We start from the raw sequence: 15,814 nt of genomic DNA on the forward strand, positions 1-15,814 counted from the left end.
TTGGGAGTCTTTTTCTCCAATTACACCTTGTGAAAATGAAAAATTTGGGGTAAAACCAGCATTTTAGTGAAAACTATTTAAATTTTCATTTTAATGTCCAAATTTAGCGGAAATTTGTCAAGCACCTGTGGGGTGTTAAGGCTCGCTGTACCCCTTGTTACGTTCCTTGAGGGGTGTAGTTTCCAAAATATATGCCATGTGTGTTTTTTTGCTGTTCTGGCACCATAGGGGCTTCCTAAATGTGACATACCCCCAAAAAACCATTTCAGCAAAATTCACTCTCCAAAATCCCATTGTTGCTCCTTCCCTTCTGAGCCCTCTACGGCGCCCGCCGAACACTTGACATACACATATGAGGTATTTCCTTACTCGAGAGAAATTGGGTTACAAATTTTGGGGGGCTTTTTCTCCTATAACCCCTTGTAAAAATGTAAAAGTTGGGGGGAAACCAGCATTTTAGTGAAAAAAAATTAAAATTAATTACACATCCAACTTTAACAAAAAGTCGTCAAACGCCTGTGGGGTGTAAATGCTCACTGGACCCCTTGTTATGTGCCTTGAGGGGTGTAGTTTCCAAAATGGTATGCCATGTGGGGTTTTCTGCTGTTCTGGCACCATAGGGGCTTCCTAAATGTGACATGCCCCCCAAAAACCATTTCAGCAAAATTCACTCTTCAAAATCCCATTGTTGCTCCTTCCCTTCTGAGCCGTCTACTGCGCTCGCCGAACACTTGACATACACATATGAGGTATTTCCTTACTCGAGAGAAATTGGGTTACAAATTTTGGGGGGCTTTTTCTCCTTTTACCTCTTGTAAAATTAGAAAAACTGGGTCTACAAGAACATGCGAGTGTAAAAAATGAAGATTTTGAATTTTCTCCTTTATCTTGCTGCTATTCCTGTGAAACACCTAAAGGATTAACACACTTTCTGAATGTCATTTTGAATACTTGGAGGGGTGCAGTTTTTTATAATGGGATCATTTGTGGGGTATTTCTAATATGAAGACCCCTCAAATCCACCTCGAAACTGAACTGTTCCCTGAAAAATTCCGATTTTGAACATTTTGTGAAAAATTGGAGAATTGCTGCTGAACTTTGAAGCCCTCTGATGTCTTCCAAAAGTAAAAAAATGTCAACTTTATAATGAAAATATAACGTAGGCATATTGTATTTGTGATTCAATATATAATTTATTTGGAATATTCATTTTCTTTACAAGCAGAGAGTTTCAAATTTAGAAAAATGCTAAATTTTCTAAATTTTCATGAAATTTGGGGATTTTTCACTAAGAAAGGATGCAAGTAACAACAAAAATTTGCCACAGTGATAAAGTAGAACATGTCAAGAAAAAACTATCTCAGAATCAAAGCAATCGGTAAAAGCATCACAGAGTTATTAATGCTTAAAGTAACAGTGTTCAGAATTGCAAAAAAGGGCTCAGTCCTTAAGGTGAAAAAGGGCTCAGTCCTTAAGGGGTTAAAGTCCCCCCTTATTATCACATCATTCTGATTTGCTGCCTTGTTTATTTGCCTCAGTAATTGATCTTCTGCCTCTTCCATTATGTTTGGTGGCTTATAGCAAACCCCTATCAGAATTTTTAAAATTTTTATCTCCATATATTTCTACCCATAATGACTCCACATTATCGTTTCCCTCCCATATCTCCTCCTGCAGTGCGGCCTTCAGACTTTACATAAAGACAATCTCCTACCCCTTTCCGTTTTGTCCGATCCTTCCTGAATAGACTATGACCCTGTATATTGACCGCCCAGTCACAGCTATCGTCCAACCAAGTCTCTTTTATACCCACTATGTCATAATTCTCCTCAGACATAAACCACTCCAGTTCCTCTGTTTTATTGGTCAGACTTCTGGTATTAGTCAATATGCAATTCAAAGGTCTATGTTTTTTCTTCCTATGAAGCCTATCCCTATTAACTATTCTAACCCCTCTTTCCGCTCCACCCCCACATACATTAATAAGTCCCCCCTCACTATCTACACTATCTTTCCCCTCTATGTAGTAGGTTCCCTCCCCCCCCAGTCCCTAGTTTAAACACTCCTCCACCCTTCTAGCCATCTTCTCCCAAAGCACAGCTGCCCCCTCCCCATTGAGGTGCAGCCTGTCCCTACTGTAGAGCCGGTATCCGACAGTGAAGTTGGCCCAGTTCTCCATGAACCCAAAGCCCTCTTTCCTACACCAGCTTCTCACTAAACCACTTGTTTACCTCCCTAATCTCCCGCTGCCTCTCTGGTGTAGCTCATGGTACAGGTAATATTTCAGAAAATACTACCTTGGAGGTCCTTGCCTTAAGCTTGCGGCCTAAGTCCCTGAAATCATTTTTAAAGACACTCCACCTACCTCTTACTTTTTCATTGGTGCCAATATGTACCATGTCCGATGAGTCCTCTCCAGCCCCACCCAGCAACCTGTCAACCCGATCTGCGATGTGCCGAACACGAGCGCCAGGAAGACAACACACTGTTCGGCAATCCCAGTCTTTGTGACAGATCGCCCTGTCTGTCCCTAATAGTTGAGTCCCCCACTACCAGTACCTATCTGGTCTGCACTCCTCCCTCCCTCCTTACTGGAGTAGATGCCCCCTGGCGGTCAGAGGCAGAGTCCTGCTGCAGTACTTCTAGCTCTGAAATGGCATCCCCCTCATCTACCAGATCAGGACTAGCCTCCCTGACACTTTTCCTTCTACCCCGTTTTCTAACTGTAACCCAGCTAGCTGCCTGACTGTCCTGCACCTTCGTCCCACTATCCTCCCCCACCTCTACCCCAGAGAGTACTTGCTCAGTGAGCAGGAGACTCCTCTTTAAGTTGTCAATGTGTCTCAGTGTTGCCAGTTGCTCCTCTAGATCCAGGATCAGGGCTTCTAAATGAACAACTTGCACACATCCCGCACAACAATATGCCCCCTCAAACTGCTGTTGAAGGATTGCATACATTGTGCAAGATGCACACTGGACTGCCTTTCCCAACATGGAGGCCATACTAGATTTGTGGATTGTAAAAATTCACAGTAAAAAAAATTATCAACTATTTCAATTAAACTCTCCAAATTTAAATTCTTTAAATTTTAAGTTTCTCTCACTTTTATAATTACACTTGTATACTTCACACTCTTGTATACAGACACACAATCACTAGCTCAGACAATAGTCGCTTAGTATACTTTCTTTTATAGTTACCAGGCACCACCTCTCTCTTCCACTGCCCTGGAAGTGAATGCTAAAAAAAAAAAAAAAGAAGCCTTTTTGTGTTAATATGGAAATAAGGCTCAATAGCACAGGCGGTTGTCTGTCATCAGTATGGCAAGAGCACAAGTGCTACGTTCACTGGTGAAAAAGAGTGGATATGCTGCCTAACCATGGGTTCTTGCTGTGGCAACTTTCCCTGGGCACTTGAGCTTCAGACATTCATATTAACAAACAGGCTGCTGACAGGGTGCTTTAAAGTGTACCTGTCTTATCACAGATAAAAAATGAATGCTGATATGTTACTCATTAGGTCATGGAGATGCTTTTCATGTCTTTTTTTAATGAGTTTAGCTTCTGTATTTGCCTCACAAATCCCTCTGTTCTGCTGCTATTCTGACATCCACTGCTCAGGAAAGGGCGGGCCTGAGGCAAGCACTGAACCCTCACTTACCATTCATGCTGAGTCTCTTCATCCAATCACTGCAGGATTCTCTGTACCCCCTTCCTCTCTGTTTTCATGCTGCATTATGATAGAACAGGAGTGAGCACAGAAAAGTACTAGTCCCATCCTCACGTACTGGCCTTTGTCCTAGCCTGTGCTTCATCTAGGACAAATATGATGCTGCACATGGACAGGATTATGTTCTGGATGGTAAGAGGACCCCTAGTGGTCCTTTTTTATTAGCCATGATTTCTATAAAAAGGAGATAACCTTACCTTTTTTATGAAGTGTATTAAAAAGGTTAATGTTTTGCCAAAATGTACAACATATAAAATGATTTTGAATCTTACACTGCCCATTTAAGGTTGGGGTGACATTTAATATTTGGTCGGTATTTTGTTGTTATTTTTAGCCAAAATAAGGAGTCTAAAAAACTGAATAATGTTCATATCTTTTTGTTAAAGTTTCTCTCTGTGTCTATTTCACTTTTGTTTTTGGCTAAAATGCTGACCAAAATAGTTCTTGTGAACCTACAGCCTAATACTAAAATACTGGAATATTCTTTTCTCCCATATTACATACTGAGAATGCATTTTGTAGAGCCATATACAGAATAGTAATAACTCGCACATGTGTAGAGCCTGAAAAAAAGCTGATAAATTCATGAATATCTAGAACGTCAAAGCAAATTAGAAGACAAATAGATATTCCAATGAATTACAACCAGAACTCTAAAAATTCTGTGGCCCACAGACAGTTTGTTTTTCCAATGACCCATTTTATGATAGAAAGAAATCCCCAGTGAACATCAAAATATACCCCAGCATAATGCAAAACATTTATTTAATACTGAGTGAGTTGACCTCCTCTTTGGGCCCTGTAGTATCCTGTTCACTTATTCTATAACATTCTTTGCTGAGACAGTAAAAAACACAGCTTGTGCAGACTATTCATTCTTATTTCGATCTAAAGCATTATATGTTGACTTAAGTTTTGATTGGTTCCGTATGAACAATATCAAATTAGAAAGTCACTTATTTATATTAATTGACAAAAAAACTCACCACCTCTCACCCCTGGATTTCTGCATAATTCAGCATGTAGTTAAAGTATGTCTTAAGCAGATATGTAAATTATTTCAGGAGTGGTCTTATTAGACATTGGGTCTTGCCATGTAAAAGTGCTTACCCTGCTGCCTGACAAAAAAGACTCTCAGAGAATGCTTTTGGGTAGTGTACATCTTAAAAAGAGACTGCTGACTGCTAGACATAAATTTTATCCCATTGACAGACTTTGAGAGGGGACATTATTGGACCAAGAGAAAAAGGATGATTGTTTCAAAAAATTGCCTGCCATCTAGGCCATTCTAAACAAGATGTTAGGACGTATTGGAAGCAGTGGGTACATAGGGGCATGCTCACATTTCCAACTGGCCACTGGCCAGTACGGTCCAGGCAGACCACCTTCGGTGGCCCAGTACAGGATGGTGTTGCCCCGTACCTTTCAGGGCCCCCTATAGTTGTTTCCCCTTTTGTATACATGGTGCATATTAAAAGATGTGTTATGCCTTTAATAAAATGTACCACGTGATTGTTACCCAGGAGGTACCAGTGACCACCTGACCCCAAAGGTGATCTATGGGCTCCCTGCTAGTCTACCCTATATAAGCCCTGGGTGGGGCTAGCTTCCCTCTCTTGCTTACTGCAGTCACAAGTCATGTGCAAGTAAGATAAATTCAACGTCCTGTCAGTCACAAGTCAGTCAATCAAGTCATCTGTCTACCCAGCGCGGCCTGCACTAAATTCTCCAGTCAAACTACAAGTCCCAGCAAACCTGCGAGGTCTCTGTGTCACTGGTCCCCTCCTTTGGGACCTGGCTGTACTGCATAGACTGTTTCAAATGTCTACCCTCAGTAAAGCTACCGTTGAACGTAACTTGGCGTTGATGTCTTTATTGACCCCATGCCTAGCCCAGGATCCAGCATTATACCTTCGGGTGGTTAAGGATAAACCATGCCCTGGCATGGGGTTAATGCAATCTGCCCCCAGGGTAATTACATCTGCCCTGCACCCCACACCCCACTTCCTCCACATACCATTAGCAGAGAGGATTGTCCTGTTTGGGATCTGATGAAGTCAAACTCAAGCATAGAGGCCTGATGTTGAGTGCTTATATCTTCCTACCACCGGCCTTGCTTTAACTAACATACAGGGCTCCTCGTATTGCTGGGGGTGAGAGGGAGGAGGCCCTGCCTCTGTTTAGCTGCAGAAGAAAACTTCAATTTTTTAAGTGTGTAAGAGCCCATCAGCGGCACTATAATAACTTGTGACTGCTCTCCATACTTGGTACAGAGCCAAACGATTCTTGTTAAAATCTATAGCATGCTTATTAGCTGATCTGTAAGTGGACCCATTGACTAAATCCATAGCGGAAATCCAAGCTATAACTGTGAAAAAATAAATAAAAATACACCACAAATTTGATAATGGAAAATCCGTGGTATGTGTACATGTCCTAATGTTTAATTTATATAGTTGCAGTGTCCCACATGCATCCTGCACAATATGTGAATTTGCTGTCAGACACATGTCCTTTATTTCAATGTATATTTATGAAATCTCATTGAATTCCAAAAGAATTTCTGAGCTGAATCCGACAGAAAAATTCTGCCGTGTGAACATGGTCATATAGGCAGCGAAGATATGTAGGGCAGTAAGGTCCCCATACTAGTAAAAGAGATTTATTTTGACTGATGATAATGTTAAAGATTATAGTTTACTAATTAGAGCCAGATACTGAAATATGTTGATTTATGGGGACAGCCATCTAGTCTGAGCTTTTTCTAATAGCATTTAGAGATGATTTATGGCAAACCACATGGGCATAGGATCAATGATCTGGAGCAGACTTTTGAATGGGAGAGTCTTCTAGGCATGGTTTGGTCACTGTACTTGTAATGACTCCTACGTGTTTGACCCGAAGGGTTAAACTTCCCTTTGTTCGGGCATGGTTAGGTTGCTGTGGCCCTAGCCAATCTGGAGCTGTTGACAGCTAACCAATGCTGTTTTCTACCTGATTCCACACCTGTGTAGTTGGCTTTTTAAATCTACTATATGCCTCCAGAGTTTGCCAGTGAAAGAGGTTTGCTTCTGATCTAGCCTTCTGTTTATGATTCAGCTTTCTGGATTTTGACTTTGGCTCTGTATCTCTGGACTTCCCCCTTGCTTTCTTATTCGGTTTACTCCTCTCAGTTTAGACTTTGGCTAGTGGATTGTGATTTATCTGTTTATTTGTGTGTCTTCCCTTCTACTGTTAAAGTTAGTCTTTCCTCAGGGACGTGCACAGACATTTTGAAGGGCAGGGGCTAAAGTAAACAAAAAAAAGGCACTTTTCATTATAATAAAAAGTTAGTAAAAACCTTACATATGTTAACACAACACAATTCCTGAGGTAGGGGCCCCATGTGGTCATTTCAGCTGAATAGGACCCTGCATCACCCCACAGAGGTACCAATCACCCCCCAGAACCCATTGGCACCAGTAATTTGTACTTTTAGATGCCACAAACAACTTTAATCACAGCATTTAAAGTATTAAAGCTGGATATTAGCGTGATTGCCATGGTCTGGCATTAGCTGTGAGTCCTGGCTGATAGCAGCCATTACACACAGGCTTTGAAGAGAGCTCAGCTCCTGAGCTTGCTTCAAAGTCTTGCATCACCCTCTAGGTGTTCCAAAAAAGATATGCATGTGATAATAAAAATGAACTATACAGTAAAATCTCCCTTAGCGGACACCTCCCAATAGTGGACACCTCTCAATAAGGGACACCACCCAATAGCGGACAGTTTTAAAGCCCCGGCAGAGTCCCATAAGATAATGTATTTGCATCCTCAGAATAGAGGACACTCCGAATAGCAGTTGTGGACACACCCGAAAGGGGACAAAACACTCCCATTAGGGAACACCACACTCCCATTAGGGGACAGTAGGGGACAGAACACTCCAAATAGGGGACAAAACACTCCCAATAGGGGACAAACAGGCTTATGTGCTGGCCCTACCTTGTACAAAGGGCTGTCGTCAGGGGGTACAGACAATACCCCAGTAAGGGGCCCAGGCACCTGCTGAACCCCCTGCAGAGGCCCCGGCACAGAAGCAGAAGACCGATGTTTAAACAGTAGTCTCCTGCTTCTGTTCGTCTGCTGGTCACATAATTCACCTCCTCCTTTCCTGATCCCCCATGTCACTTTATACCTCTTGTGCCAACCCTCCCCCTTTTTTTTTTTTTACCCCTGTGCCACATGATTTCCTCTTGATCCCCCCCAGTGCTATTTTATTCCCCCTTTATTACCCTCTGTGCAAATTAATCACCCCCTCTTTATCACCCCATGTGCCATTTCTTCCCCCCTGTGCCATTTCATTCTCCCTTTGTTCCCCTCTGCCACATTATAAAGAAGGGAGTGATGGATTTACACAGAGGGTAATAAAGGGGGAATTATATGGCACAGGGGGATCAAGGGTAAATGAAGTGGCACAGGGGGTAATTGGGGGATAATTTGGCACAAGGCACAGGGGAATAAGGTGGCACAGGTTATAAAGGGGGATGAAATTATACAGAGGAGGGAAAAGGTGTGATTAAATGGTACTGGGAGATTCTACTGTTATATTGTTTTTTATATGTTTCATATGTAATTACACTCTGCAGTGAGAACAGGACAGTATTTGGTCATTTAGGATGATTTTTTTTAGTCTTTTTTCATAATAGGGGACATCTCTCAATAGTGGACACTATGGGAGATTCTACTGTATAAAGTGCATTACAAATACAGACTCAAAACTGTAGAACTATCACTTTACCTTAGACAGGTTAAACTGTCATGAATGATACCTCCAAATGTCTGCTGCGGCTTTGCTCTCTTCCTACAGGCAGTTGTGAAAGGTGGCAGAGTAGCGAAGCTGTGTAGAGAACAAATCCCATCAGAGATAATAGTATATGATATCCTCCATACAGGCTCTGCTGCTCCTTACCCGGGTCTATTATTAATAAGTGAGGAGCAGCAGAGCTGTATAGAGAACATCCAGAGCTGTTCCACACATCATGTTGTACGGTAACATGGTCATTCACTCAGAACAGATGGCATCATGATGACAAAACTAAAAATAAATGAGGTGCAAGTCATTTAAGACAGATTTTTATTTTTACACAAATTGAATCAGAAATTGGTTTCCTTTAGTATAAAAGATTATAACCTACAAAAGATGGGACTAGCGCCTCAAACAATAACGCACATACAAATAATTATAGGTCTATTTTTGCTTCATGATACGGAAGTGAGGTATTGAGCCCCGGCACCATGACAGATCCTGGGACTTGAAAAAAAAAAACTGCACCCACACTAAACCCAATACACTGGGTAATAGTGTGGATGAACAGGAGACCGATGCAGGGTCTCTGACTAACATATGTGCCTGTAGCCCGGAGCGCTGTCCCTCTGCGGGTCCGCTTCTTTCTTCAGTGAACTGCACGCTGGAGGCAAGGCCGGCGGGGAATTTGAATATTTATGGGCGCTGGTTACGTGAGCACATGTGCCTACTGAGCGCTCACGTGGCGAGCTCCCATGAATATTCAAATTCACCTGCCGGGCCTGCCTCCAGCGTGCAGTTCACTGAAGAAAGAAGTGGACCTTCAGAGGGACACCGCTCCGGGCTGCAGGTATGTTTATTAGTCAGAGACCCTGCATCGGTCTACTGTTCACCTGTGTATTGGGTTTAATGTGGGTGAACGGGATGACATTTTTCCTTAAATATGTCACACTGACTGCAGCCAATGATTAGCTGAGATGCAGTCTGATGCGTTGACCTAGGCAGGATTTTGAAAAAAAGCGTACCCTTTAATAGCCAGAAGTCTGTAAATTTTCCACCTGCAGACCCATATGGGGCCTGTTTGTTTAGCCACCAATTTTACTTTGTAATGACATCAATCATTTTACCACAGAAGCAAAATGAATAAATAATTGAGGGGGTGAAATAAAAAGAATATCACAATTTTGCTACTTTTGTGTGTGTGTGTGTGTGTGGGGGGGTCCTTTTTTGTGCAGTGCACTTTACAGTTAAAAGAACACATTAGGCCTCATTTACTAAGGCTTTTCCAAGTAGATTTTGCAAGGTTTTTTGTGTCGCATGTGTCGAGCGACAGAATTTCCAACAAAAGATCTAAAAAACCCTACTAACTCTCTCTATTTTACTCAGAAAACCCTACAAAGGGGCGTGGTTATCTGGAAAAAGGGACATGTCTCCAAAAAACTCTACAAATTTACTAATGTTTCCACATAATATGTGGTGGATTTGAGTTCTGGAAAACCTGACAGCTCAGAGCATGTGTAAAAAGAAGAAAATCCCCAAATACAAGATACAATAGTAAATACCGAGGAAAAATACCTGTCGGAGACAAAATCCCACAAAGAAAACTACACTCCACTCCTAGTAAATGAGGGCCATTGTCTTTATTCTGTAGGTCCATACCATACCCAATTTATTCAGTTCTATTTTATTCTACTATTATTGAAACAATATGAGGGACATTTATCATTGTGTGTCTTTAGAATGTCTTGAGGTAATTTAATTTTGCTTACGTGCAACATATTTGTCATACTATCACAGGGTGGATTGATAAATTTGGCGCACAAAATGAAAAAGCAATAAATTATTTAATGAATGCACTCTTATAGTGTATCTTGTTGTTAGTGCATTGATGATTGTTATTACCTTTATTGACGTAATATTGTACTATTTCCCTGCAATTGGTTTCTCCTTATATCGGTGACTTCCTACTCATGTTTGCAGCTCTGCATTGCAGTGCAGTCTTATTTTGCTTTGTTAATTTACTGAAACCTTAATAAAAACATTATATATATATATATATATATATATATATATATATATGTATATATATCAAAATACATTGCCAGGGCAGACAGGCATTAAAGGAAGGAAGAGGGAGTCAGACAGGCTGGCGCCTGCTCCTCTGCAATTATCCCGTTATGGGGGGGGGGTCATGTGATGTAGAAGACTTGTAGCATGCATGTCTGCTACCCAGGCAGCCCCTGCGCTAGCCTTAAAGGACCCTGTCATCCTGCACATTTGAGTGAGTGGACTCCGGAAGACTTGCCTGTCCATCAATAAAACAGTGAGCTGTCTCACAGGTTCATTGGATGAGAGGAAGGGTGGCTGTGTTAGAGCAGCCAGGGGCAGTGCCGAGAGTGGACTTGATGGGGGGGGGGGGCATTGTAATGGTTGGGCTGCCGGGACAACATCTTTGAAAAAACAAAAAAGGGCATGAAAAGGTCAGGGGCTGAAAGGGGCAGGGGCTCAAGCCCTGTTTGAGCCCTATGTGTGGCCGTCCCTGTCATTCTGGTATTGTTAGAATAAGTCTCTACTTGTATTCCTTACCATTTCCCTGACATGATACCGTATACCTCTGTAGATTATTGTTTTGACTCTAAAACCTGTAGACAGGCAGGGGCCGCCTTCATGGTTGTGGATTCTTGGTTGTGGTTGTATGTGAGTTCAGGGCTTCACCTTCTCCCTGCCCGACGTGACAGTACTCCTGGCTGTGATGATAAGGAGGACACTGCTGAAAAGTGATCTCCACAGAACAGGAAGTCACAGCTTATTTTTAGGCATAGTGACATGACTGAAAACTGCAAGATTTCTGGATTCTTTTTTTTTTATAATAAAAAATATTATGATGGAAAAAACCTTTATTTTAGCAATAGGTAATTTTGTAAGGCTGGGATAACATATGTCCGGCATATGTAAACCCAGACTGAATCTCGACGCAACTGATGACAACATGCATTAATTGTCATCAGTTATATAGCATCGGGCATCCTTTTTTGCTGAGCGCCGGACGGATGAGTGCAAAATGAGTTCGCCGGTCCGGTGAGTCCAACCATTCAGCGGTTAAACTGAGGTGCTGGATAAATGTGAACAGTCCCATTGAAATGAATGGATCAGTTCTAGCATCAGTTTCCCTCCGGCCCGTTTTCTACAGTGGTGGAGGGAAAAAATGCTGAACGCCGGACATATGTAATCCTAGCCTAACAGTGCATTCTCTCTAAATCCCCTGTAGACCAGTGATACATGACTTGATTTATCAGCACACAGCACTCTTTCGGAATTGTTGCTCCTCATCAGTTTTTATTCAGGTGGGGAAATGTGGAACTATATTTCACCCCTGCATTTCCCCAAGCTTCTGATGGCACAGTTGCTTTTTTAGATGAAATGAAATCCAGATGGATAATGTTTTATTGAGCAATATCAGAGTACATGTTGCTCACTGTGTGTGGTGGGGTTAGTACTTTCTTTCACATTTTGTATTTATTGGCAGAGATGACTGAAACACAACACATATTTAGCATTTCATCTTGTAGTCTATCTCAGTCTTCTATCATCTCCGCAACTAGACCCTGTAAAAATAGGATGCCACACAAATGGTAGCTTTGTGCTTTAGGGTGCGTTCCCACAGGGCGTATACGCAGCGTATTTGACGCTGCGCAAATTTTACGGAAGCAGCGGGAAATACGCTGCGTATCCCTTGCTCACTATACACACAGGGCTTTCCGGCGGCAGCCCAATGTGTGTAGTGAGTTTTGGAGGCGGAGCCGCGCGTCACAGTCACGCCGGCATATGGCCCCGCCTCCATAACTCACTACACACATAGGGCTGCCGCCAGAAAGCCCTGTGTGTATAGTGAGCAAGGGATACGCAGCGTATTTCCCGCTGCTTCCGTAAAATTTGCGCAGCGTCAAATACGTTGCGTTTACGCCCTGTGGGAACGCACCCTAAAGTGGGTCCAAAGTGATGCATAGTAAATAGTAAAAGCATGTAGCATTGCTTGTCTGCCCCATTTCTAAACCAACCCAAAATCTATTAATTTTGTGTCTGTGGGTCTGTTCCTATGTCAGATAATCACTGCGCTTCCTGGTTGAGAAGTTGCTCAGTACAACGATTTTCCAAATACAATGGTTTCCCTCAGTTCATCATCACAGCCATCCCACAGCATCCCCTGCCGGTTCCTCACTGAGAGCTGCTGAAGAACATTGCTCTACACAACAGACTGTCTCTCCACACAGAAAGTCTGCAGCAGCTGCTGTATTCAGTCCCTGTCTGCTCCTCTAACTGTGGCATTGCTCAGCATAAAGCAGCATGCTGTTAACACACCTTATTCCTCCCCAAATGTCCCAATTAAGATATATGACAGGGAGATGGTGATGTAGGTAGTAGTGGCTTGTCAGAGGTGGTGATGTAGGCTGTATAGGCTTGTCAAAGGTGATGACATCACACAGGGGGTGGGGCTTGATGTCAAAAACAAGATCCAGCTATGCCTCCTGAGACAGTAGAGGATTAATGCATTGTTTTGGGAGCGAAGGAGTAGACAGGGAGCTGCTGAGACAACACAACACTGAAAATAAAAAAATAAACAAAAAAATGAACACACTGTTAAAGGGGTATTCTGCGTTGGAACACTTTTTTCCTATTCACAGGAGGGTAAAGTGTCACACTGCGGGGGGTTGGCGTTGTGGGTTTCTCCTGCAATATCGAGATGGCACCCCCAATTATTGTTTTTCATGAAGCAGCAATATACACATGTGTATATAAGGGTTTCAAATATAATACCCCTTTACCTCTATAAGACCTATTCCCCCCCCCCCCTTTGCTTAGTGTTTTGCCTAAAAATGTTGTCAAATACTTCATGCTATACAAATAGGGGGGGTATTTATCAATTTTGCCTGTTGACAGTTTCTTTTTACCATTTGGTGCAAGTTGTTAGTCATTTTGGCGCAAATGTTGAAATCAGCCGTTCACAGCGCCTTTTACACAAAACTTACCACCACAGAGGATGGCGTATTTTACCCTGTAGAGCAGCCATTTCGGAGTCCCTCCTGCAGTATATCCGCAAGCGGCATGAGTTATTTTCTTTTGTGGGGGTTTATAGCCACCATGTGAAATGGATTTTATTTTCAACTTGGTTAGTTTTTTTTTTTTTGTTACTTTTAGTGCAGTGGTCTTCAACATGCGGACCTCCAGATGTTGCAAAACCACAATTTCCAGCATGCCCGGAGTTGTAGTTTTGCAACATCTGGAGGTCCGCAGGTTGGAGACCACTGCTTTAGTGCTTACCTTTCCTTAACCTGTGTGGCCATGTCCAATGCTGGCTCAACGGAGGGTGAAGGTTCCTCAGGATAGTATTGAGCAGCCCTTTTTAATGTATTTTTAACCTTTACATTTTCTTACATTGCTAAGTGTGTTTTCCAAGTGCAAAATTTCTTGGCGGTGATTTGCACCAAAAAAACTGGATTTGCGCCAAAATTGCGCCAAAGATCGATTGGCGCAAATGATGAATTACTGACTAAAGTTGAAATCACACACAGGATCGTGTGATTTTGAGTAAGTTGTAAAAATGACAGTGAAGAAGATGCGCCAAACTTTGGCGCAAAAAGACACTGCGCCAAAGTATTGCGCCAAAGTTACATTAAAAAAGACACATAAATCCTTTGATAAATACCCCTCTAATCTATAAATCTCAAGGCGTCTATTACTTATCTCCAATAAGTCTACAGGTTGAGAATGGAAAAATGTTGTCATCTTTTTTTTTTTTTTTGCTGAATATCTCTTTTTTTTTTTTTTTTAACAGAGAGGTCCCTCACCCTTCATTTGACGCAGCAAGTTTATTTTGCCATATAAACAACATATTTTATATCAGTTAAATCCTATAATCAAGTTTAGTTATTCTCACATTGAAAATAAACATCAAAATAAGCAGCAATGTTAATGAGGCGTCACAAGTTCACTATTTCTTCACTATGACTTCTAAGAGCGTCAAAGATGCACTCCAGGTCAATGGAAATAAATGTTGTGAAATGTTTGTGACAGATCTCCTGGAAAGTCTCTGCAGGAGGCACAGTTTAATATCACAATGAGAGTATTTCCCCTCCTTGTCTCTTTCCTTATCTCAGATACTGAAAAGATAAAAAAAAAGAGAAATGTGAGGGATGACACTAGGCCATAGCTTCTCTTATATTCGGAGACTTCTCATCTGACCACAAAATGCTCAGTCAGTACATGCTTTTAAAGGGGTACTCCACTGCCCGAGCCTTCGGAATATATAATTCCAAATGCTGGGTGTGGGTTTAGGGGTCACCACGCCCCCACGTGACATCACACCACGCCCCCTCAATGCAAGTCTATGGGAGGGGGCGTCACGTCACAATTACTGAATTGACTCCCGGATGTAGCGGGTTACTTCTTTTAATGTTGCTTCCCAGAGTGTTACTTCATGAAGGGTACGGTATCTAGGAAGGAGCGTGGATTGCAGTGGGAGTGCGCCACGGCCGGTGGCGCCTCTACCAACTTGCACGCACGCTACGATCAGGTTAAGGTGTTGTGAGTGATGTCACTATGGCATCCTCAGCAGTCCACAAGGCATCGACGTACGTTTCGGAAGTCTCGGCTTCCTTCGCCTGCATTGCCTTAATGGACCATTAGTTCTCTCTTATAGCTGTATGCTCCTGGTGTTAACTCCTCCTTCCTCATCAATGAACCTGATGTTAACTCCTTCCTCGTCAATGAACCTGATCTTAACTCCTTCCTTGCCAGTTTTTTTCCCCCCCACACATAGTTCAGATAGTTATATTCCTATAGGAATGCAAATAGTTCTAGTTCGGCATTCAACCCGTGGGGAGTAAGGGAATTTAAATTAAAAATCCACTTAGTTTCGCAGCGGGATAGTAATCAAATGTAGTTGCCTCCCCTCCAATGGGGGGGGCCACCATTTCTAATCCACAGAATGTCAAGGTCTTCACAGATTGATGGTGCATTGTTTTATAATGTAAGGATAGAGGATGACCATCATATCCTCTCTGAATATTATATATATATATATGTTCTTTAATGCGAGTACCTATTTGCCTTTTGGTGCACCCCACATAGAAAAAATTATTAGCACTGTTTCCTTTATTTTTATGCATGTCTGTTTTATTCTTTATGGTGGGTGCTATAAAGTTCCCTATGTTTTGGGCCTTTTTGTACACAAAAGATGGTGCTCTCGGAATAATTTCTCCCAAAATTTTGTCCTGTAATAAGATATCCCAGTGTTTTTT

General features: G+C 42.1%; 1 long non-coding RNA gene across 1 annotated transcript in view; it reads right to left on the reverse strand.

Moving 5' to 3' along the window:
* Positions 1-15,814, reverse strand: part of LOC130293320 (uncharacterized) — an 87,824-nt gene that overhangs the window by 47,801 nt on the left and 24,209 nt on the right. Inside the window, exon 3 of the long non-coding RNA XR_008848173.1 lies at positions 8,511-8,609. This is a non-coding gene — a long non-coding RNA (uncharacterized LOC130293320). The remainder of the gene's footprint in view (positions 1-8,510; positions 8,610-15,814) is intronic.

This window comes from Hyla sarda, chromosome 1, assembly GCF_029499605.1.
Source record: "Hyla sarda isolate aHylSar1 chromosome 1, aHylSar1.hap1, whole genome shotgun sequence".
Taxonomy (NCBI): Eukaryota; Metazoa; Chordata; class Amphibia; order Anura; family Hylidae; genus Hyla; species Hyla sarda.